Source organism: Herpailurus yagouaroundi, unplaced genomic scaffold (assembly GCF_014898765.1).
Source record: "Herpailurus yagouaroundi ecotype Mexico unplaced genomic scaffold, PumYag 163, whole genome shotgun sequence".
NCBI classification, from domain to species: domain Eukaryota; kingdom Metazoa; phylum Chordata; class Mammalia; order Carnivora; family Felidae; genus Herpailurus; species Herpailurus yagouaroundi.
In genome coordinates, this window is record NW_024412404.1 from 21,929,997 (window position 1) to 21,954,148 (window position 24,152).

The 24,152-nt window shown below is 38.8% G+C and overlaps 1 protein-coding gene across 1 annotated transcript in view; it reads left to right on the plus strand.

Annotated features, from left to right (window-relative positions):
* The window catches only part of NRG3 (neuregulin 3), a 1,079,756-nt gene that overhangs the window by 592,578 nt on the left and 463,026 nt on the right, over positions 1-24,152 (plus strand). The window lies entirely within an intron of this gene.

Below are 24,152 nucleotides of genomic sequence, written 5' to 3' on the forward strand. Positions count from 1 at the left end.
ACTACCTTCTGGCTTTATGCCCTTGGACAGATTGCTCAACCTCATTGAGCATTAGTTTTGTTGTGTAGAAATGAGAATTATAATGACTCTATCCCAGGGTTGTTTGAATATTAAAGGTGGTGATGTATATTAAGAATGTAGCCCAGCATCTTGTTACATGTGTGCAAGATGTACAAGCATTATAATGCTCTCATTATAATTGTTGTAATTATAATTATTTTTTAAATGTAGCTATTTATTATTATTATTATCGATACCATTATTATTTTCAAATTAATGCATTTTTATTCCTTAAATAAGTCACCCTCGGTGTTACCACCATTATCCTGTTTCCCAGTTTTCACTTGATCTGATTTTCCTTGCTTCAAATCACAGCAGCCCCTGCTCAGGAAGAGCCAGAACCTTGTATGTCAGTGGATTTCTTATGAAATTTCCTTATGCTAAGCCAGAGTTTGATTTGAAGATCTTCTCATAAGAGCTGCATTGCTAGTGGAACCATGTGTCAGCCAGGGACAGGGCTGGATTAGAGAACTTTCCAGGTACTTCCAGATTTGGGATTCCCAGAGTCTATAAGCTCTTTAAAGAGAGTGGCAAAGTCTTTGTCCTGGATTTTGTAACCAGGTATGATATACATGACTCAACCAGTTTTTCCCAGAATACTTTCTACTAGTGACCTCAATTTCTTTTGGCTTTAATCATCTAAAAAAATAGAAATAATCTCAGTTTACATATTTATAAAATGGGAATGATACCTCTGAAAAACTGTGCTACAATAGAAACCAGATAATGTGGTTATGGTATCTTTCACAATTCATCTTGGCTCTAACAAGCATAGTTAGATTGTGTCTTAAATGCTTTTGGGGTGTCATGCTTCATGACCCCAGTATGGTGCTAGAAGAACTCAATCCGCACTTGTGTCCCCACTATATCCCTGATCCATCCAAATGGCTTTACAAGCCTCTGATACTTTAAATGAATCTAAAGATGGGCTATTTTCTAGATAAACCTGAAAAAGAATGTATCTTTAAATTAATTGCCTGTTTTTAATTTATAAAACACCCTTATACAAATTGATAACGATGTTATGTTTGAATAATTCAAGAAACAGGATGTCAATAGCTTTTAGCATCAGGTACCAAGAGAGCTTCTGCCTTTGAATATTAATTTGACTAATTTGGTATATTAGGGCATTTAGTATGGGAAGCACATACATAGACTAGTAGGATTCTTGAAGGGTAATCTAATCAGGAACAGGGCATCTATCATTTCTTTAAAATGTAACAATTATCCTAAAGTCTCAAATCATATAGTATTTTTTAAAAACAATTTTGTAAGTTCGTATAAAAGCTAAGAGTTTCAGGGGCGCCTGGGTGGCGCAGTCGGTTAAGCGTCCGACTTCAGCCAGGTCACGATCTCGCGGTCCGTGAGTTCGAGCCCCGCGTCAGGCTCTGGGCTGATGGCTAGGAGCCTGGAGCCTGTTTCCGATTCTGTGTCTCCCTCTCTCTCTGCCCCTCCCCCGTTCATGCTGTGTCTCTCTCTATCCCAAAAATAAATAAACGTTGAAAAAAAAATTAAAAAAAATAAATAAAAGCTAAGAGGTTCATCTTCCTGTAAATATGCAAATACATTTAAGATGAACCTCATCTTACCTCAGAAGATGGAGTTGTTAAGTCAAAGGTTTCAGTGACTAATTTATGACCATATTGGATGGAGTATATGAGTCTTCTACATGCTTTCCATCATTTGTTTGTTTATTTTAATTTTCAAAATTAATATGGATGATTCTCTCATTATTTCCTTCTTATGGGGAAATAAATGGAGAATCAGTGACAGTAAGTAACTTTCCCAAAGTCGCACAGTGGAGTGGAGCTGGTGTGTAAAGACTGTTCTCTTACACAAAGTCAGTGTTCTATGTACCACCAGCTGGACCAGCTTGCAACCCTGAGGAGAAAAATTCATGCAGGTTAAAAATAGTTATATGGTGAATACACTCCAAATTCCAGAGTCGAGGTTAACCATGTCAAGAAGACATTGCTAATTTGATTGTTCATGTAAATCCTTGTTTAGAATATAGAGATGTGATTATTTGAGAATGGCCAAGATAGCAATTATTATACACCATTTATTACAAAAAGAAAAGTCTTTTGCCTTTATCTTAGTGATTTATATACCTATGTTAGTTGTGAGAAAAGAGAAACACATAAAATATAGAGCAAAGCAATGACATTTCCTTTCACATTCCTCTGGTTGTCTCATGAAAATTTTGTACACTGAATTTCAGAGTCTGATTTGTGGAGCCCAAAATGACATTTCAGTATATATCAATATATTGATCGCAGCCTCCTTAGGCTCAGAATAATTAAGGACTATCACATGGATACAGTATTTGTTTGTAAGATAATTCTCAATACTTTGTGTATGATAATAAAGCCCTAACTATTGTATGTACATCAAATCTATTTTGAGTCTAGTGAAAATAATTAAACTTAATTAAAATGGTGTGAATTTATTTAAGTTTATATGAGGAAAATCAGGGACATAATTATGAGCCTATTCTTGTTTTTTTACAGGACGAGGCTAGCCATTTGACAATTTCGAACCCAAGGTAGATAAGGTTAGTTAGAAGTTATCAAAGTGTGAGAAAGCATAAATCTACTGAAGAAGGAGAACTTCCAGTGCTTGACCACGTAGGCCTGATGTGTTACACATACCATTTCATTTCATCTTTATAACCATTCTCTAACTGAAATACCATTATTTCCAAATGTGGGAACCAAGACCTATAGAGGACATGTAACTTGCTAAAGGCTATACAAATAGTAGTAGGAATGATCTTAGAATGAAGCCCGCCAAACTCCAAATAAAAATTAAATAATCACACAATAAATTACTTTGATTGGATATGAAAAATATTGGGGGAAATCCTTATTCTTTTTATCACAGAGCTCACATAAAATTGATCTTTTGCTTTTGCTTTAAATTATAGTATGTATAAAATGGTAGTTCTAACTTCAGTTGGAATAGATACAGGGATTTCTTTCCAAAAACAGTGTCTCATGACAGCAGGGGTGAATTGCATGGTTGTAAGTAGAACTGACTTTCAATGGGAAGCCTCGCACCTAGGATGAGATTTTCATTCTGACTCTGGGGTTGTGAAACCATCACCAGGGACAGCATGACCAGCTATGTCTTGAGTGGAGAATTACATAAAACCTCGTGAATTGATGGCTTTTTGCCATAGTCTGTCTCAATTTAATTGTTTCTTTCATGAAGAGATTCATACTACAAGACCTCCAACATTTGGAAACATGTTTGGATTATTGCCTCTTGTGCCATTACTGTTATCTTAAATTGTGAATTTTTCAACAAGATTTTAGTGTGAAACTTCAGTGTGTCCAGGTACCTAATATGCAAGTAGGGCTAAGCAACAATAAACATGACTATTATTTACTCATATCAGGTACTTTGCTAAGAGCTGTTGCTTAAATTATCTCATTTTACATTACGGAGATCCCGAGATAAGTTTTGTAGACCCAATTTACAGATGAGATAGCTGACATTTAGAGAAGCTCATTCACCTGCCCAAGTTCATCCAACTACTGTGATTGAAATTGGATTTGAAGTCAGTTGTAGTTGACTCAGAAACTGGTATTTTAGCTGCTCTGTGTAGCCAGTACACTTTTCCACATGATGCAGTTTTTATGTTCTTAGAGATTTGAAAATCTATTTAAGAAAATGGTCTGAAAAATTATACCAGAAAACATTTAGTGTATCTCTGATTTAGATCTATTTGATATTTCTGTAGGTAGTTTTCTGAAATAATCTTCCCTAGCCTGTTTGATTGGAGCTCAAGGGAATCAGAGCATGGGTAAAGGGTAGGTGGGCAGAGGTTGGGGGAGTGAAGTCATTGTTAGGAGTGAAGCAATAATCTAAGCCAAATAAATAGTCACAGGAGAGCCTCAAGCTAAAGTATTGTTACAAATGGACAGTAGACCTACTTCATCAATCAAAGGATAAGGTTGAAGTCAATCATGCAGAAGATGTTCATTAAAATAATTTGAATCTTGGTGTGAGACATGATAGAGCATAGAGCAAACAACAAAAGCAAATCACACTTATTGCATCTGATATGTGCCAGATACTATTCTGGCCAACTGATTTGCACAAATTCTTACCAAATCCCAGTGGAACAGACATTATTATCTCATTTCAAGATGAAGATGCTAAGGATCCAAAAAGAAGTTTCTTGCCCAAGGTCAAACAGCTTCTAAGAAATCTAAAATATAAATCTCAGTCTCTCTGAATCGTTCCACAGTCCAGTGCTGTCTCTTTAGAAAGCCAATTACAACCTCATACATACTGAGAGAAATCGAGATTCTAGAAGTTAAGTAACTTGTCTGAAGAGGTCAAAAAGTTAAGACTGTCATGTTCTCCTGCTGAGTGAACTTTTTTCACTTGGCTCCTACCATCATACACACTCTTGATTTTTCTCCTACCTCACTCTTTACTCATTCTCTTCTAAGCTTTTAATGTGGGAGCATCTCAATCCTTGATGTTCTTGTCTCTGTATCTCTCTTTCCTTATGACTTGGTGAATTGAATGCAGTGTCATGGCTTTATGTACCACGTGACAACTTCCAAAATTATAGCTTCAGCCCAGACTTCCATTCCAAACTCAAGACTTGTATTTCCAAATGTCTACTTTATATCTCTACTTGGATATCTAAGAGATATATCAAACTCAACATTTCCAATATTTAATATTTAATTCCTGTTTCCAATATTTAATTCCTGTTCTTGTCAACACCTGATTCACCAGCTACCTTTCCTGTCTCAATATCTGCCTATTTCTCATTATTGCCACTGCTATTACGCTGATCTAAATCAGTAGTATTTCTTACCTGGATTATTTATAAGAAATAATAAAATGAAGACTTAAACAAGTTTCCCTACTTCAGACTTTGCTTATCAATAGTCTGTTTTCAATATGGCTACCAAAGTGACTAAAACATAAGTCAGATCATGTCACTACTATGCAGGAAATCCAGCTCACTATTTCACTGAGAGAAAAAGTTACAGGATTTACAGTGGTCTACCTCTGATCCCCTCTCTCCTCTTCCCATGCTTTTCCTACTGTAGTCACACCGCCACACTCCAGCTGTAGGTTCTAGATGTTCCCTCTGATCCATTGCTCTTGCCCCAGATATCAGCTTTACTAACTACCTCATCCCTTTTAAGTCTTTGCATGTATTTTACACTCTAAGTGATCCTTACTCTGAGCAGTCCATTTAACTCTGAAAGCTACCTGCCACCTCACTTATTGCTCCTCATCCTGCTGTCCTATTTCATATTCTTTAAAAAAACATGTCACAGGATGTATTACCTTCTAACACACTAGAAAATTTATTTATTTTAGCATGGTTGTTGCTTGTTGTCTGACTTTTTCATCTAGCATATAAATTCCACAAGGACAGACATTTGGTCCTTTCCCACAGGTGTATTCCAAGCACCTAGAACAGTGTCTGAGGCATAGTAGGTCCTCAGAAAATGCTTTTTGAATGAAGGTATGAAATAAAGTATATAATAGAACTTTTTAAACTGTCTCACCTTTGCAGAAACTTACAGTTACTCTCTGAAGTATCTAAGGGTGCAATCATTTCCCCTACTGTTTACAGATACACATCATCTTAGCTGTCTAACTAGCGTCTCATTTCCTCCTTATTAGTCATAGGTTTATGCAGATCTATTTCAGCCTGCATATAAATCACCAGTGGTATTGATCTTCCTTTCCATTTAATGGGGCTGGTCAAGGATCAACTCCAGACAGGCAAGGCCCTGAATCAGCTTTTGTTTGTGTGCCCTCTGGCTCATAAATAAATGGAAGAATGTCCCTTGGCTTTGCTTCTGCAAGCTCAGGAACCTCCTTCTTCCTCTTAAATGTTATAAATGTTATCAAATGTCTATCTATGCTCTCTTTTGCTTTGGTTAAGAAAATAAAGGAAATTTAAAATCATGGGATATCAGGAAGAATCAGAGTCATTCTTAAGTGTTTTCTTCAAGTTTACTCTAATTTCCCTGAGATTAATCTTCTTATTATGACAGCAAAGCCTAGCCCTTCCAGGATTCTTGGAACACCACATTTTGATAATTCGATCTTCATGGACAGTGAATCTATCTGTCACAGTCAGTTGTACTTTCACTCTTTGAATTGACTGGTATTTACCTGTATCAAACTCCATTTGTCCACTGCTTCTAAAACTCTTGATAATTTCCAATTGCTCATGGAGCTGAGTTTTAAGGTTGACATGGATCATCCATTCTTTCCAGAATGACAAATAGCTTTACATGGCGACCCTCACATTTTATCTTAATTTCTTGGCAAACGTTAATTTAATTTTCTGCTAAATGGTTTCAATCTCATGCAGAACCAAAGTGAACTAAGTAAGTATCTCAGGAATATTCTCTGTCTTGTCAGGATAATTCTTTCTTCCCATTTAAGTGAAAATGAAGTAACATTCAGTGGTGATTAAAAAATATCATCAACATAATTACTAATGTCATTGTGAACCTCTGAGAAACCTTAAGTTTGAATTTCCCACTGGGCTAAGAGTGGTTATATAAATGTATTTCTTCAGTACATATTGGATAGAAAGCTCATAGAAACTGAGAACATCTTGGAGCTAGAAATCACCTTAGACATTATCAAGCCTCATCATGACAGAGTTTGCAAATAGAGGAATCAAGGCTGAGAGGGAGAAGATGAATATGTAAATTCACATTCTGTCACATTGGACAGAGGAACTATAAACCTTTGTCTTTTGATTTAGTCCAGAAAAGCTCTGAAATTATATGAAAAATATTGGTGAACATTGGCAGGAGGACATTTATTTGAGGACAGCGTCCATTGCAGTTTTTTTTTAAAAAGTCAGTAATCTCCCAAAAGTTAAGTATCAAGTTCCACCTTGCTATTTCACAGATATAATTGGTCCCTTTTGCAGGTTTGATCCCAATACTAGGTTAAAGCTATATTGAATTTTGTATTCAGTTTCAGACAATAGTAACTTCTTCCCCCACCAAAAAGCATTTGTGGGTTAGTTAGGTGTCAACCCAGGGCATTGATTTACTGTGACTTCAGCATTCTCTGAACTCAATTGCAGTCCTTGGAATAAAATGCTAAATGTATTTCCAGGTGACTGTGTGGGGATTGAAGAAAGCATCTGAAATTTGTAGTTCTCATAGAGAAGAGAATTCGTTTTATGTCTTCAACCAACTTCGACCTCCTTTGCACAATTTGTAGGCAGTGAAATGAGAATAAAGATGCACATAAATAAGAAAGTATAAATGCAGTATATTTTCAAAACTTTTATCATGGGGTTTTGAAATAATAGGACATGTAATAAAATACAGTTTTATCACACAGAAAAGACCACTGTGATGTGTGCATATGTGTGCACGTGTGTGGCAAAGTCAGATAACATTAAAATACTTATTTTCTCTTTAACATACCAGAAAACTTATTTTTCTTTAAATAAGGTACCATCCAATATGCAAAAATGTGCATGTATGGAAATGCATATATGGAAACAACATTGATTTCCCTGCTTTGCCACTAAGTTCATCATCCCAGGCATGGCACTTCTTTCTAAGCTCCATTTTCCATCTGTAAATGAAGGAATCAAACTAGCTTGTTAAGGCCCTTTGTTAATAGTCAGTGTTTCTGTGATGATTTCCTATTAAAGCCAAATTGCAAGTCCCCTCCATCATTTTCTGAAATTGAAATTTTATGAGTTGTTTTTTGTGTGATCCAAAATAACATACTCATCTGAGATCTTGGCAATTAAGAATTGGCTATTGTAAGCATATCAGACACAGAAAAGGGCCAATATCGTTTCTTTCTTAAGCTGCGTTTTGAACAATGATAGTCCCAAAGCCATTCCTCCTATGGTCCCCAAATTCACCCTCTTGGAGTATAATAAATAAGACGGGTTAGGATTTTCTGTTGGGAAAGACCAAAACTTGATTTTAATCTCAGTTCTTTAGGGTCAACAAAGAGCATTTTGTCATACTTGATCCCTTTCTGTCTACTTCTCTTTCCCCTCCATTTCTTTTCTGTTCTTCTCTCCTATATTCTCCACCTCCATATGCCCAACTAGGTCTTATATCTTAAAAGTCAGTTTCAGAAGAAACAGAGATCAGGGTTGTTCTCCAAGTGCTACTGAGAGTAATCTGGGAAAGTTGGCCCCGTCCAGTGGCTAATCTAAATTTTGTGGGATATGTATCTTCTGTCACTTAAGGGGTCTCTACAAAATTACAAACTCAAAACATATAAAGGGTCTTCAGTGGAACCACAACCAAGTAGGGGGGCCCATGTTTAAGTTTCATCAACTTCCTGGTGAATGTATGTGGGGCCAAATCTGCCAGCTGTGTCTACTCTTGTCTGTTTCTGTGTGTCAGCCCAGAAGAGAAGTTGTAAAGTGCTGGGGTTCTGCCATTTCCCCTTGAAGAGATGTGAGAATAAAAACATTCTTCAGTGGATTCTTGCCTAAAGAAAGCAAGACTATTTTGAGGGCTCCAGAAGATAGTTGTTGAGATTTTACTTTCCTTGCTCATTAGAATTGGCATTTATTTAATTTCATAAAGGCGTTGAGAGCTGCCTAGAATACAGAGTCAGATGTGGTCTTTCTGATAAGATACCCTCATGGGCAAAATGTTGGCATTAGCATTATGCGTACAATTCTTGTAATATATTCAGAACTACTCTGAAACAAAAGAAGAAAATGTTACTTTAAGAAGGAGACAGATTTGATCAAATAATTTTAGGCTTACAGAGTGATAGTAAATGATAAAACTTGGAGAAGAATTAAAGGTGAGAGAAAAAGTAATTGGCCTCCAGTAAACACAACTCAATGTCAGTTCAGGCGAAGAGACAAGGTCAGCATTCATATTTCATAAACCTGGTAATAACACCACTGTAATCTGTACAGCTGCTTTGGATGTGAGATGATATTCTATTTCAGAAGGAATCAGCTTTTTTTTTAAATGTAAGGTATCCTTCCAGTCCCATTTAAAAGTTATTTGTATTCATTTTGGAAAAAAAGAAAGAAAAAAAGAATTATAAAACAATTGCCCATTTCCTAGCATTCTCTATTGGCATGATTGCTTATTTTCTCCCAGTCTTTATCTTTAGAGCTGCATATTTAACATATTTGAGAGTGTGCTATCCATATATTTTTTCCTGTTTTTTTCTCTTTACATATCCCCATGCTACCATCACCTCATTGTAAATAACATTTTTTGCAGATGTTTACATTATGCAAAATACCAAATGACAAAGTTTACTTAGCCTTCCCTCCAATTATTCGATATTTAGATTAATTCCAAATTTTTCCCATGAAACATACACTGCAATGAGTATTTTGTGCATAAGCTGTTTCTCTATTTCAGATTATGTTCTTAGGATAAATTCCCAAAAGCAGAATTAGAGACTCCTACAGTTTGAATCTTTTTTGTTGTTGCTTTTTGTTTTTAAGGCTTTTTAGTACATGGTGCCAAATAGCATACCAAATGGATGCATTGATTTTTTCCGATTTAAAATCTAAACTTATGAAAGATTCTGCTAAATTAACTTTGTAATTTTTTCTCAGACTCTAGCTAAAGATTGCTGTCTCTGTTACTGGACCAGCTATAGGATTGAATTGACTACCAGTCACCCAAAACTACTAGGTTTTTTCTAATTTGGTTGAATGATTATAATATCTATTGTAGTGAGTATTGCCTGGGGCAGTTAATTAACATAAAATGCTGTCTGGAGGTCCCCTTCCTGCTCTCAGATTTTGCATATCATTTTGAGGTTATCTTGTTTTTTCTGCCTAATTCTTAAAAGGCAAAATAACCACATAAATAAAAACAAAAGCCAAAATAATGACATTTTATTGGAGCTTAGTATTTCACTACAATTGCTATTTTGATGTGGTGCACATACTTGAACAGAATACATTTTAAAAATCCCATTATTAAGGTAAAATAAATAAGAGTGATTCTTTTTCTCACTTTGTGTTGATTTTTCTTCTTGGTAACATAATCCTCATTGTGCAACACTAATGAGACTTGGGGAAAAAAAAGACAGAAATCATCCCTCACTGCACCTTTGGTGTGAATCATGGGCAGGAATGGTATGTGAAAGTTAAAAAGCCAGTTTTAGCTCAGAGAAATACCGTCTTGTAACCATCACTGAGTGTTACAATGGCCACTTGGGAGGGATATTGTAGTGAGGATTTACCATTGATGAGTGAATGGCTTCTTTGACTTTAAGGGTGCCCTTCTTTGCAATTCAGTGATTCTCTTATAGCCAACTTACCTGGATTGACAAATAGCTGAGACAAAAAGGATGTAGGAGTTAAGAGGAGAGCAGAGTCACTCATACAGGTTTGGCTCAGGATCAAGTTTTTATTCTCAGTGTAGAGGAATCATTTAGAGAATTGCTTGTCACCCGTCACTCAGAGTTGTCCCTGCCTAGGTATCCATAAGTCACTGTGGGGGTTCTTCAGAAAAAATGTAAGCAAAAGCTTAAAGAATAATGTTCAGTTAAACTCTTTAAGACATTAAGGTATAAGAGATTCATGGTGTATTATACCTACCATAACATGGAAGCAGTCCATTTCATGGACCACAGCTCAGTTTGGACTCACGGACTGCAGAAGAGGCTCTAGGACATCAACAAGAATATGTGATGAAAGCAATTCATTGTACCAGCAGAGATGGGAACATGGCGATCAGCAGGAACAAAGGCCCACTTGAAATGGAAGATGCAGTATATATTAGTGATTCTCCAGGAGGAAACAAAGATGTCCTGAGAAGAAGGGTCTGACCTAATGATGAGTAAGTGAAATAACACATGAATGTGTTCCTCACACAGTAGTCCTGCAGCAGGAGTATTGAATTCAACTGGAAAAATAATTCTCTTCTTGGGCAAATCCCACACTGCTTGAGGCAAAGAGCCAACATTATGAACTCCCTACCATGCTGAGCCATAACTCAGTTTGATTTTGTTTTTACAAACAGTTGAAAAGAGGCTTGGCTGATACTTTCAAAGGGGAAATTGAGACAACGAACATTCTGGAGAGGGAATATTGCATTTTTCAGGTTCATTTGCTATGACTGCCTACTAAAGCAATTACAGGAAAACCTTCCTTTCTTTCCTAGAAGATAATAAAAATGATAATTAGCAATCTGCTCCTTCCTTTCTTCACATGTTCTTGACCTTGCCTTGCTATTTAAGGCTTAACATTTTACAGATGATTTTTAGAAAGAATATGATTTGATTTCTTTGTAGTGGCATCATTTTCTTAAATATAAATGTTTGTCTTCAATGTTCTTTAAACACAAAATAGGAGAATTGAGAACATCCCTGTTCCTTCTGTTCCTTTACATTCCAGGAAGTTATATGAGTTTGTTAATTGAATGACATATATTTGAAATATTTATTGGACACTTACAAGTAATACATCCAAGCACGAGAGTTTAATTAAATTTATTTTACCTTTAAGATTATGTGCAGGGCAAAAATGCAGGTTTTGGCTGTCTCACAAATCTGTAAGTAAAGTCTCACTCTATCACGTACCCACAGAGCCTCAGCTTTCCTAGCTGGGAATGTGTGATACTCTCACAAAGAGTTCTTGTGAGGATTAAATAGAATGAAGGATAGAAAACATCTTGCAGGAAGCTCTCAGGTCTCAAGAAGTACGCATGATGTGTATAAGGCTGAAACAAATTGCCTTGAAAACGATGTGTAAGGACCAAAGTGTCAGCACAGGCTCTAAGTGATGGAGAATGATAAGGGAATGGCAACTTCTAGAGCAGCGGAGAATGTTAGAGAAGGAAGGGAACAAACTGGAACTTGGAAAAAGATAGAGAGGGGTGTGTGGTAGGTTGTCTCTTATCCCCCAACTCAAGATCTGAAGTCTCCATCTAATGCTTTAGAATGACCACCACCCTGAAGCCTTGCAAATAATCTCCCACTTTTCTCATAGGGCACATTTCATGGTCTCTGGCCCCAGTAAGAGTTGGAATAATCTTGGAATTCAGTGAGCCATACTAAGCATATAAACCTAAAAACCAGAAATCACCTTTAAGCTTCTTTCTTCCTCAGCATCCCCATTTCATCCCCTTCTCCAGTCCACCTGAACCTATTTCTTTTTTATTCACTGAATCTATTCATTTCTCTCCATGTTAACTTTCCCTGCTTGTATTTAATGCTAGCTTTTTTTTTAAGCTTGAATTATTTCAGCATTTTCAATTGTTGCCCTTGATCCACTGTAGTGCATTATTCATACAGACAGAAGAACACACTCTCTAATTTGCATCTAATCTGCTACAATCCTTTCAGTGGGTCTTTAGAACACATGTCCCTTGGCAATAAGGAGGAAATAGTAGAGCAAGCATGTGTCTGTTCCAAATGATGACTATGCTATCTTGGGTAGGAATAATTAGATCTTTGCTGGGCCTAGGCTGAACTTTTGTATCTGTATGTCTAAGTGGACCCATCCTACCTATGAATAGTTGTTAATGACCTCTGGAAAAATAAGAGGATGTCCTGAACTGAGGCGACAACAATAGGAATATTAGGATGGTAACAGGTTTGAAGGTGTAGGCAAGTGATTATTTGTTGAGGAGTAAGAATGGAGTATGATTTAGATTTATAGGTAGACAATTGAGTGTGTAATATCATTAACTAAGATGAGAAATAAAGCCTTCTCAACTTACTAATGTGAAAAATTAATGAGTTTACTATCAACCTACTGTGGTTTGGAGGTAGCTATAGGGCATCCAGAAAGAAGGGCTTGGTTCTAGGCTATTGTCAAATAACATGGAGCTGATGAGAGGGGTCTAAGTTAGAGACAGATTTGGAAGTGATCTGGACATCGATGATGTGCAAAGGGACAAATCAGAATGGGTGGGACCATTCAAGCGCAGCCAATAGAGAAAAAGAAGCAGAGCAGGGATAAAGCCATCATCTCTTGTCTGGACTGTACATGCACTTCTGACCGTGGCCTTGCTGCTTCTCCCTTTGTTTTCTTTAACATATTCTTGGAGCACCTGTGTGGCGCAGTTGGATAAGTGTCCACCTCTTGATTTCAGCTGAGGTCATGATCTCATGGTTCGTGAGTTCAAGTCCCGCTTTGGGCTCTGCACTGACAATGCAGAGCCTGCTTGGGATTTTCTCTCTCCTCTCTCTGCCCTTACCTCACTCTGTCTCTCTTTCTCTCTCAAAATATATAAACTAAAACAAGAAGAAGAAGAAGAAGAAGAAGAAGAAGAAGAAGAAGAAGAAGAAAGGAAGGCAGAAAGAAAGAAAGAAAATAAAAAGAAAAAAGAATCTTATGAAAAAAAAACCTCCAGGGACTCCCCAAGATACTGAAGTTAAAAGCCAATGTCCTTTCAAGCATCCCCCATGCCCTTCATGACCTACTGTGCTCTCCCCCCACACCCCATGTGCTTCCTCTCCTCATACAATTGCCCTCTTTTCACTCCATCTCAGAGCTTCGTCTGCCTTAGTCTCCCTTCAGCATACCACGGATACTCTTACCCCAGAGTCTTTATAGAGGCTATTTCTTCTACTTCGAGTATTGTTTTCCTAGAGAAGAGCACTTCTTGGTCTATTTCCTCTTTCAGATCTTCGCTCAAATGTTGACTTTGGACAAAAAATTTCTTGACCACATTTTAAGAATTATCAATTCCTCAACCACGAAAATGGGACTCCCTAGTTCTATTTCCTGCTTTATTTTACTCTGTAGCAATTATTCCCTTTTATCCTGCACATCTAATCATTATTTGTGTATTGTCTGTATTTTCCCATCAGACTATAAACTGATGAGGTCAGGGATTATATCTCTTTTCTTCACTGCTGTATTCCTAACATCCCAAAGAGCACCTGGTACATGATAGACAATTACTAAATGATTGCTGAAGAACTGAAGGAAGAAATGAATGGATGAAATCTGAAGAGATCCAGTGTCTTAAGTGACAAGCAGAGGAGAGATGTTCCATTTGAATGATGGGGTGGGGGGATAGTATATGTCAAAAAATATCTTGGCAGGAGTTGACATAGATTTGATTGCTTTTCTCCATTTTATTTTTCCCATTTTATCAATAATCTCAGAGTCTTGGTTGTGAGCTTACTGTGTTCTGGAATCCTGTTTCTCATGGACAAAGTGTTGGTGCCTGGCTGACAGGCTTGACGAACCTGTTGGAGCCAACAGTATCCTTCACTTGCTCTGATAATTCCAGATTCGTGAAAACATCAGTTTAGTGGCACAACTTTCTGGGTTCTTTTGGTGTTTTTGTTGTCCTTTAGCTAAATTGTAAAAGGCTTTATGGCAGACACAAAGTACATTCTTTCCTTTTGTACCCTCTCGTGCTAGACACCTTAATAAAGACAGGTTAGCCAAAATATATTGATTTTAATAAATATGTGTTCCTTGTGATATTTCAATAAAAACCTTGTAATAAAAGGTAATTATATTTCTATTTTTTTGTCAAGAATACTAGAATCAAAGCCAGAAACTGACTTTGAATCCCCAGTCAGCTACTTTTTAAGAGAGTGAACACGTTTCTTTGTGCCTCAGTTTCCTCATGTATCAATGTGATGATTATATCAGTCTTACCTTACTTCACACAAATAGAGTGACATTTAATGAGGCAGTTTTGAAATGACTTTGTAATGTGTAAAACTTCATGAATTGCTTTTTTTATATAACTGTCTACAAAGATATGGCTTTCCTCTGGGATTTCTTGTTGGATCCCTCTAAATCTGACAATTCTCAGCTTAGTCGGTGACATAGACATATTTTAAATACCCAAGCTATCTAAAATGCAATTCTGCTCTGGGATTTACATTGTCTTGTCTTCCAATTCGATTTGCCTGATATGTTGTGAAGACTATGTGACTGAATGATTGTAAGGATATATCTGGAGTCATTAAAAAGTGCTACTTATCTCAATGGAGATAATCATTTTATTTTGTAACTTATCCATTTCTACTAGAAGAAAGCTTAAGAATGAAGCAGGGTGTATCTGTATTCTGTACCTCCTGATTGATTTTGAAAATGATGTTCTTAGTTCTGTCGAAGTGAAACAGAAGGGAAGAAATGATTTAAATGTGTAGACTATGTAAATGGTCCCTCATATAAAGAGAGTTGTGAACTTTCACACAAGATGAGCAGAAATGCATCTCAGGGTCATAACCAACATGGCTAATGAAGGAGTAAGTCCTTCAGACCCAAATGAGCTCAGTCTTGAGCTTGGAGCACTTAGGAAATTCTAGTCAATAGAGTCTTTTGAGAAAAGGGAGTTTGTAGTGTAAGGAAGTATGCTTTTGAGAGAGAGTTGATAAATCTACTGATCTTAAGAAGACCTATGAGTATTTTAATAAATAAGCCTAGAGATGAGAACAAGCTTTTCAACTGCTATTATTGTTTGTATTTTTTGTATATTGTATATTGTATATTGTATATTGTATATTGTATATTGTATATTGTATATTTGTATTTTGTATATTGTATTGTTTGTATTTTTTGTATATTGTTTGGATTGTTGTATTTTCATTTTCGTTTGTTTCCATATATTTTTAAATTTCTTCTCTAATTGCCTGGTTGACCCACTCATTCGTTAGTAGGGTGTTCTTTAACCTCCATGTTTTTGGGGGTTTTCCAGACTTTTTTCTGTGGTTGATTTCAAGCTTCATAGCATTGTGGTCTGAAAGTATGCATGGTATGATTTCAATTCTTGTAAACTTATGAAGGGCTGTTTTGTGACCCAGTATGTGATCTATCTTGGAGAATGTTCCATGTGCACTCGAGAAGAAAGTATATTCTGTTGCTTTGGGATGCAGAGTTCTAAATATATCTGTCAAGTCCATCTGATCCAATGTCTCATTCAGGGCCCTTTTTTCTTTATTGACCATGTGTCTAGATGATCTATCCATTTCTGTAAGTGGGGTGTTAAAGTCCCCTGCAATTACCACATTCTTATCAATAAGGTTGCTTGTGTTTATGAGTAATTGTTTTATATATTTGGGGGCTCCTGTGTTTGGCGCATAGACATTTATAATTGTTAGCTCTTCCTGATGGATAGACCCTGTCACTATTATATAATGTCCTTCTTCATCTCTTGTTACAGCCTTTAATTTAAAGTCTAGTTTGTCTGATATAAGTATGGCTACTCCAGCTTTCTTTTGGCTTCCAGTAGCATGATAAATATTTCTCCATCCCCTCACTCTCAATCTAAAGGTGTCCTCAGGTCTAAAATGAGTCTGTTATAGACAGCAAATAGATGGGTCTTGTTTTTTTATCCATTCTGATACCCTATGTCTTTTGGTTGGCGCATTTAATCCATTTACATTCAGTGTTATTATAGAAAGATATGGGTTTAGAGTCATTGTGATGTCTGTATGTTTTAAGCTTGTAGTGATGTCTCTGGTACTTTGTCTCACAGGGTCCCCCTTAGGACCTCTTGTAGGGCTGGTTTAGTGGTGACAAATTCCTTCAGTTTTTGTTTGTTTGGGAAGACCTTTATCTCTCCTTCTATTCTAAATGACAGACTTGCTGGATAAAGGATTCTCGGCTGCATATTTTTTCTGTCTAGCACACTGAAAATCTCGTGCCAATTCTTTCTGGCCTGCCAAGTTTCAAAAGAGAGATCAGTCACGAGTCTTATAGGTCTCCCTTTATATGTGAGGGCACGTTTACCCCTTGCTGCTTTCAGAATTTTCTCTTTATCCTTGTATTTTGCCAGTTTCACTATGATATGTCGTGCAGAAGATCGATTCAAGTTACGTCTGAAGGGAGTTCTCTGTGCCTCTTGGATTTCAATTCCTTTTTCCTTCCCCACTTCAGGGAAGTTCTCAGCTATAATTTCTTCAAGTACCCCTTCAGCACCTTTCCCTCTCTCTTCCTCCTCTGGGATACCAATTATGCGTATATTATTTCTTTTTAGTGTATCACTTAGTTCTCTAATTTTCCCCTCATACTCCTGGATTTTCTTATCTCTCTTTTTCTCAGCTTCCTCTTTTTCCATAACTTTATCTTCTAGTTCACCTATTCTCTCCTCTGCCTCTTCAATCCGAGCCGTGGTGGTTTCCATTTTGTTATGCATTTCGTTTAAAGCGTTTTTCAGCTCCTCGTGACTGTTCCTTAGTCCCTTGATCTCTGTAGCAAGAGATTCTCTGCTGTCAGCTATACTGATTTCAAGCCCAGCGATTAATTTTATGACTATTATTCTAAATTCACTTTCTGTTATATTATTTAAATCCTTTTTGATCAGCTCATTAGCTGTTGTTATTTCCTGGAGATTCTTCTGAGGGGAATTCTTCCGCTTGGTCATTTTGTATAGTCCCTGGCATGGTGAGGACCTGCAGGGCACTTCCCCTGTGCTGTGGTGTATAACTGGAGTTGGTGGGCGGAGCCGCAGTCAGACCTGATGTCTGCCCCCAGCCCACCGCTGGGGCCACAGTCAGACTGGTGCGTGCCTTCTCTTCCCCTCTCCTAGGGGCGGGATTCACTGTGGGGTGGGGTGGCCCGTCTGGGCTACTTGCACACTGCCAGGCTTGTGATGCTGGGGATCTGGCGTCTTAGCTGGGGTGGGTAGGCAAGGTGCACAGGGGCAGGAGGGGCAGGCTTAGCTTGCTTCTCCTTAGGTGATCCACTTCAGGAGGGTCCCTGTGGCAGCAGGAGGGAGTCAGATCCGCTGCCGGAGGTTTGGCTCCACAGAAGCGCAGAGTTGGGTGTTTGTGCGGAGCGAGCAAGTTCTCTGGCAGGAACTGGTTCTCTTTGGGATTTTGGCTGGGGGATGGGCGGGGGAGATGGCGCTGGTGAGCGCCTTTGTTCCCCACCAAACTGAGCTCTGTCGTCCGGGGGCTCAGCAGCTCTCCTTCCCTATGTCCTCCAGCCTTCCCGCTTTCTGAGCAGAGCTGTTAACTTATGACCTCCCAGAAGCTAAGTCACGCTTGCTGTCGGAACACAGTCCGTCAGGCCCCTCCGCTTTTTGCAAGCCAGACTCGGGGGCTCTGCTTGGCCGGCGAGCCGCCCCTCCGCCCTGCTCCCTCCCGCCAGTCCGTGGAGCGTGCACCGCCTCGCCGCCCTTCCTACCCTCTTCCGTGGGCCTCTCGTCTGCGCTTGGCTCCGGCGACTCCGTTCTGCTAATCCTCTGGTGGTTTTCTGGGTTAGTTAGGCAGGTGTAGGTGGAATCTAAGTGATCAGCAGGACGCGCGGTGAGCCCAGCGTCCTCCTACGCCGCCATCTTCCCTCTCTCCCCCCTTCTTCTCTTTCTTCTTAACTACAGCACAAACACACATTCCCACTAGATTAATGTTTATAATAAATAAGGAATAATTCTAAGTAAAAAAAGGGCCCCAAAATGGAAATTCAGTGAGGCACAGACTTTGTGGGCCAAGAGGTAAATTACTTTTATTAGTGTTTTTTTCTTTCAGACCATCGTGAAAATAATGACCTAGCTATTTTTATTTCAAATATGGCACAATTTTAAAATCTAAAGTGGATCCTATTATTTAAAGTCTTGCTATCTTCTTTCCTAAGACTTAAACAGAAACAGTGGTAAAATTCAAAATATTTTGGTATGAAACTGACTGCAACTAATCAGACAGGATGCCAGCCAAAATTCAGTGTCAGGATCCTAGTTGTCCCCTGGAATGCCAGGCATTAAATCTTTTGTTGTTGAGTCATGGGGAGGTCTGCGGACTTGAGACTGCCTGATGGCCAGAGTAGCAGTCATATGGCTTCCAGAGAGCCTTTATAACTGGTTGGGAAGTATTTCAATATTTCAAGAACTGATATTACTGTAATGTGCATAGCACCTGAACATCAGTCCTGAGTAGAAAAATCACTGACTTTTATTTTGCTCTCAAATTGGAAAACAGGAGGTTTCAGGCAAGTGATCATATTAAATAGCTTAACAGAAGCTGTGCCAAGATCTAGTCTGGGCTCTGCTGCTGACTAGATGTTAACTTTGTGTAAGTCCATTATTCTCCCTGGTCCTCTGTTTCCTTAGCAATGGCATTAGGATACTACTGCCTAATTGATAAGGCTGATTGAATGGTAAGATCAGGTAGTTGCATGGGATACTACAGTGCAAAGCCTGGGACAAAGCATGGTGACTGTGAAAGGCACTGCCTGATTTTGCTGTTTCTAGGATTCTTTTCCCACGCTCTCTTTGGGACACCCCTGGGAGCACTGAGTGTCTAGGTTCTACAGGCTGTGACTAGGGTGTGGGTAGGAAATCTGGGACAAAACCACACTCTTTTCAGTTTTATTCTTAAGAGTACCACACAGGCACTTGAGCGGCTCAGTCGATTAAGTGTCTGACTCTGGACTTTGGCTCAGGTCATGATCTCATGGTTCATGGGTTCAAGTGCTGCATGGGGCTCAGTGCTGACAGCACAGAGACTACTTGGAATTCTCTCTCTCTCTGCTTCGCCCCCACTTGCTCTCTCTTTCTTTCTCTCTTTCTCACTCTTTCAAAATAAATAAATAAAACTGTAAAAAAAGAATGCCACAAGGTATTTAATGCTTGAAGTTCATGTATCTGGTAGACAGGAGTGTCACTGAGAGACTGTGTGAGAAATTTTAGAGCCAACATCTCAGCGCTGCCTTGATGTCTCTTTTCAGAGACAAGAGACTCCAGTTTTTTCTATCATTCTTTGCAAGCAGTTCTTTCCAACAAGTTCCTTTTTTGCTAGATTTACTAGAATGGGTTTTGTTGCCTGCATTCACAGAACCTTAATCAACACCATAACTGATTTCTGTTTCTTCAAAGAAGTGACCCTTTGGTTTTCAGAGAAATACAGATGTTTATACATGGGTCTTTTCTGTCTCTGATTAGAATTTATTCTTTCTTTGCCTCCCTCCCTCCTTCCCTTCTCTTGTCTCCTATCTTTCTATTTTGAACCATAGTATCAGTCAACTCTGTGTCTTCTAAATATATTAACTCTGGACTACCACACCCTCCCCCCATCAGTTTCCTGGAATTTACATGTTTTGGGGAACAGATTTGGGAAAAAAGTGATTTGTAATAATTTTACATGTGTTACTCTGTAAACCAGGAAATGTACCCAGAATAAACAAGTTACTGACATCAATAAACTCTTAGGTAAAGCTCACATTCTATGTGATAATTTACCTGACTGAATAATTTCTGCTCCCAGTGAAGTGATTTTCTTGATTCAAGCTGCGATTCTGTCCCAGGGCTTTCACCCAGCATCTCAGGTGGTGCTGTCTCTTGACCAATTTTAGTGCCTTTGTGGGATTATCAGTAAAGTTACACACAGCAGTACAGGTAAGATATGCTGTTAGGACTGCTGTTCATGTCAAAATGTAATCGTGAGGTGGAAATTGTGTGCAGAACAATGTGGTCTCAAGCCTATTAAGGAGAAAAGAGAATAAATGGGAACAATGTGCTGTCATAAAACCTTGTATAATGATTTCAAGACATGCTGGGCCCTGATGGCTGATGGGGGAACAGGGATTAAGTTGGTCCCACCCTTCCTAGACTTGTATGGCTAATTCAGTAATAGGGATATTGCTTCTCCTGTGATGGGGTTAATAGTACAAATTGGCAGGTCTGCGGGAGTTGGTACAATCTGTTGTTCGGCTGATTTAGAGCAATACAAAACAGAAGGGAAGGGATGTGGGGAAAGGAGACTGTGGCCACATTTGGCCTTGAGCAGCAGGTTTTAGAAATCAAAACCTCATTCTGAGAAGGAGGAAAGGAGTATCAGGTCCCTAGTCAAATGAGATCAGTGCAAGTTCAGCCTCAGTTCTGGAGGGAACATGTGTGGAATGCCCATGCATTAGCTCGAGAGCTACCCTGAAACATGAGTTGCAAAGCCTGTAGCTGGCATGGGTCTATGGGTGTTGCCTCTTACCCTGCTAAACCCTCAGATACTTTGGTAACCCAGAGAATGGGGAACCACTGGCTTTTCTAGCTAGGTTCTTCCTCCAGATGACCACTGGGCCAGGCTAACACATATAGTGACCTTCCTAATGTTCCTTATGTGTTCCTCTCAGTGCAGAAAATAACTCCCTAATGAATGGGAGAAAGACACATATAGCAGTGATGATTTTTTTGAGAGTGCTTCTCTGCCTATCTGCTGATGCAAAGAAAAAATAAAGTATAAGGTCTGATAAGGGCAACTCAGATTGTGATGAAGGAATTTGCCAGAAAAAACATTGGGAAGTTGTAGTACTTTGCCTAGCCAATAGCATTTCTCTAATGGAATATTTCCTCAACAAGGTTATTTTGCAAACCAATTAAACAGAAGGCTTTGTAATTAAATGTTCTGTGGTTTAAATTGGGCTCCTATGGGGTTTCATGTGCATTTAGTAGTTTGAGTATTTTCCCACAAGAAATCAATATTTCTCTAAAACCTATGGGAATGTACTGTTCATTCAAATAGAGTCAATTAAAATGTTAACATGGTAAAACTGCAAACTCAGTATGGGATACATTATTTTCATACATAGCATGAAGATCAGAATCTCAGATTGGCTGTTAGTTATGGGGATTTAAAGTAGATCAGATATGACAGGTTTGTAACTTTCCCCTGATCAACTTAATTTTAACCTGTTGACACCAGAACCATCAGGGACCTCAACTTAAAAGTGAAGGGTAATAAGGAAATATAATGATGGAAGCAAAAACAGCAGCACCCCAGAAGAGCTGTAGTAAAATTAAAACACTGAAAACACATCAACAATGAAACACCGACCATTCAAATAGACTTGATGACCACAAAGTGCTAATCAGTATCCAAGATAATTAAAACCTACTGAAAATGAGTCCCAAGGAAAGTGTTTGAGATTCATGGCAAGGAATACTTCTTAGGGAGATGAGAAGTGTGGGATCATCAAAGGTTGGTGGGCTAGGGGATGCCTGGATGGCTCAGTCAGTTGAGCATCCTACTCTTGATCTCGGCTCAAGTCATGATCCCAGAGTCATGGGACTGATCCCCACATCTGGTCACTGAGCATGGAGCCTGCTTAAGATATTCTTTGTCTGTCTGTCTGTCTCTCTCTCTCTCTCTGTGTGTGTCTCTCTCTGTCTCTTTCTTCTCTCTCTGCCCCTGTCCCCTGCTTCTCTCTCTCTCTCTCTCTCTCTCTCTCAAATAAAACATCATCAACAACAAACAAAACAGGGTGGTAAGCTGGAAGGTTCACACAGACCTGCATTTAGTGCTCTTGACCACTCCCTCCTCAAATTTTCTACTCATTGAAATTCAAACCATAGATTTTATTGTTCAAATTGAACACTTTCATCTAAGTCAAGTGCTGAACCAGTTAGATGCTGGAACAGCAAGCATAGACCAGAGCTATTCCAGGCAAATCAGGACAGTGGTCACCCTAATGATGACCCTGTCCAGGGTGCTGCCCTCACAACCGTTCCTTCTCAGTCTTCTTTCCCATGAGTCTCCACTTGGGCCACATTTTAAATGACAAGTTTTTCATGTGTTCCATTATTCTTTATTTTCTCAAGTGACCTGGTTTTCCTGGTGATCTCATATGGTCACAAGTTAACTCTCTACCTTGTTTTTGATGACATCTAAAGGCACATCTCTATTTAAAGGCACATCTCTATCTTCTCCTCTCTCTTAAGCTCCAGGCACATAGGTTTTCTAGTTCCCCTCACAGAGTTTCCCTTAAATAGCTCTGGATCAACATTCCTAAACCCAAGCTCACTATTCTTACTCCCCAAACTCCTCCCCTTCCTTTGTATCCTAAAGTGTTCCCATCTTTGTCACACTTCTGCTTACCCTCCACCTTCTAACTAGTTTTCCTCTCCTAATCACACTTCTGCCGAACAATAAATGACCAGAAAATCAGACTTTTTCAACTGTGAAGAGTGATGGCTTCTTAAAGTACTTTAAAATAATTACAATGCAAAAAGCACATAGGTCTGTATTTTCTTTTACATTGCAATAGCCCCCCCCTTCAGTAATCCCAGTTTGCCATAATTTCATCCTAGAAGAGGAGCCATATAGAAACATTTTACAATGTGAGACATAGGCACATGCCAATCGAAATGGATGCCATAACAAAGTATAACAGATGCTGACCATGAACAATCAGTAAGCCCTTCTGGTGGCATAATAGCTAATTATTATCCCTGAAGTTGGTGAGGCCTGTGGCCACATTCAAGGTACTAAGGGAGAGGAAAGATGCCCAGAGGCTGCTCTGGTGACCAGGCTAACTGGGCCTTTAATCTCCACCACTGATTTACATATTTTTTAAGTTGATTTATTTATTTGAAGAGAGAGAAAGAGAGAGCAAGCATGGGAGGGTCAGAGAGAGAATGAGAGAGAGAATCCCAAGTAGGCTCCGCGCTGCCAGCACAGAGCCTGATGCAGGGCTTGAACTCATGAACCATGAAATCATGACCTGAACCAAACTCAAGAGTTGGATGCTTAAAAGTCTGAGCCACCCAGGCGCCTCAACCACTGATTTACATTTCAAAATGCATGCTTAATGATTTAATTCCTTACTGAATAATTATTACAAGTTTTTATGGGACCAAGAGAATAAAAATTTTCAACTTGACTTCTAAAACCCTTCACAGTCAGGCCCTTGCTGCTTCCCTAGGTGGTATCCTTGCATGCTTCATAATCTCTGTCCTGGCCGTTTTCTGCTGTGCTTTTGCTTTTCCTCCTACGGGCCCCATTTCTCCAGGCCTCTTTGCTCTTGCTACCTTGCATACCTGGTTTCTCCACTCCCTGCAGTGCTGTCCCTACCCTGCTCACCAAGCACTGGGATCCACCTGCCCCTTGTTTGTGTAGTGAATTCCAACTCACTATTCACAAGCCTCAGTGCATATATACCATGTTCAGTTAAATCTTCCTTTACACCAATGCTTTTTTTCATCTGAGTAGGGTCTGTCCCTTCCGTCATTCTCTGTACCTAGCCCTCAGAGCACTCATTAAATGGTATTCTAATTATAACTGTGTCTCACTCCATCACCAGACTGAACACCCAAAGCAGACCAGTTTCATCATTTTCTCCATTATGCATCTAGTTAACGGGTATCTGTTCTATAAGTTCCAAATTCTCAAAAGCTTGATACTGAGAGCCCAGTGCCTGTGGGCTGACAATG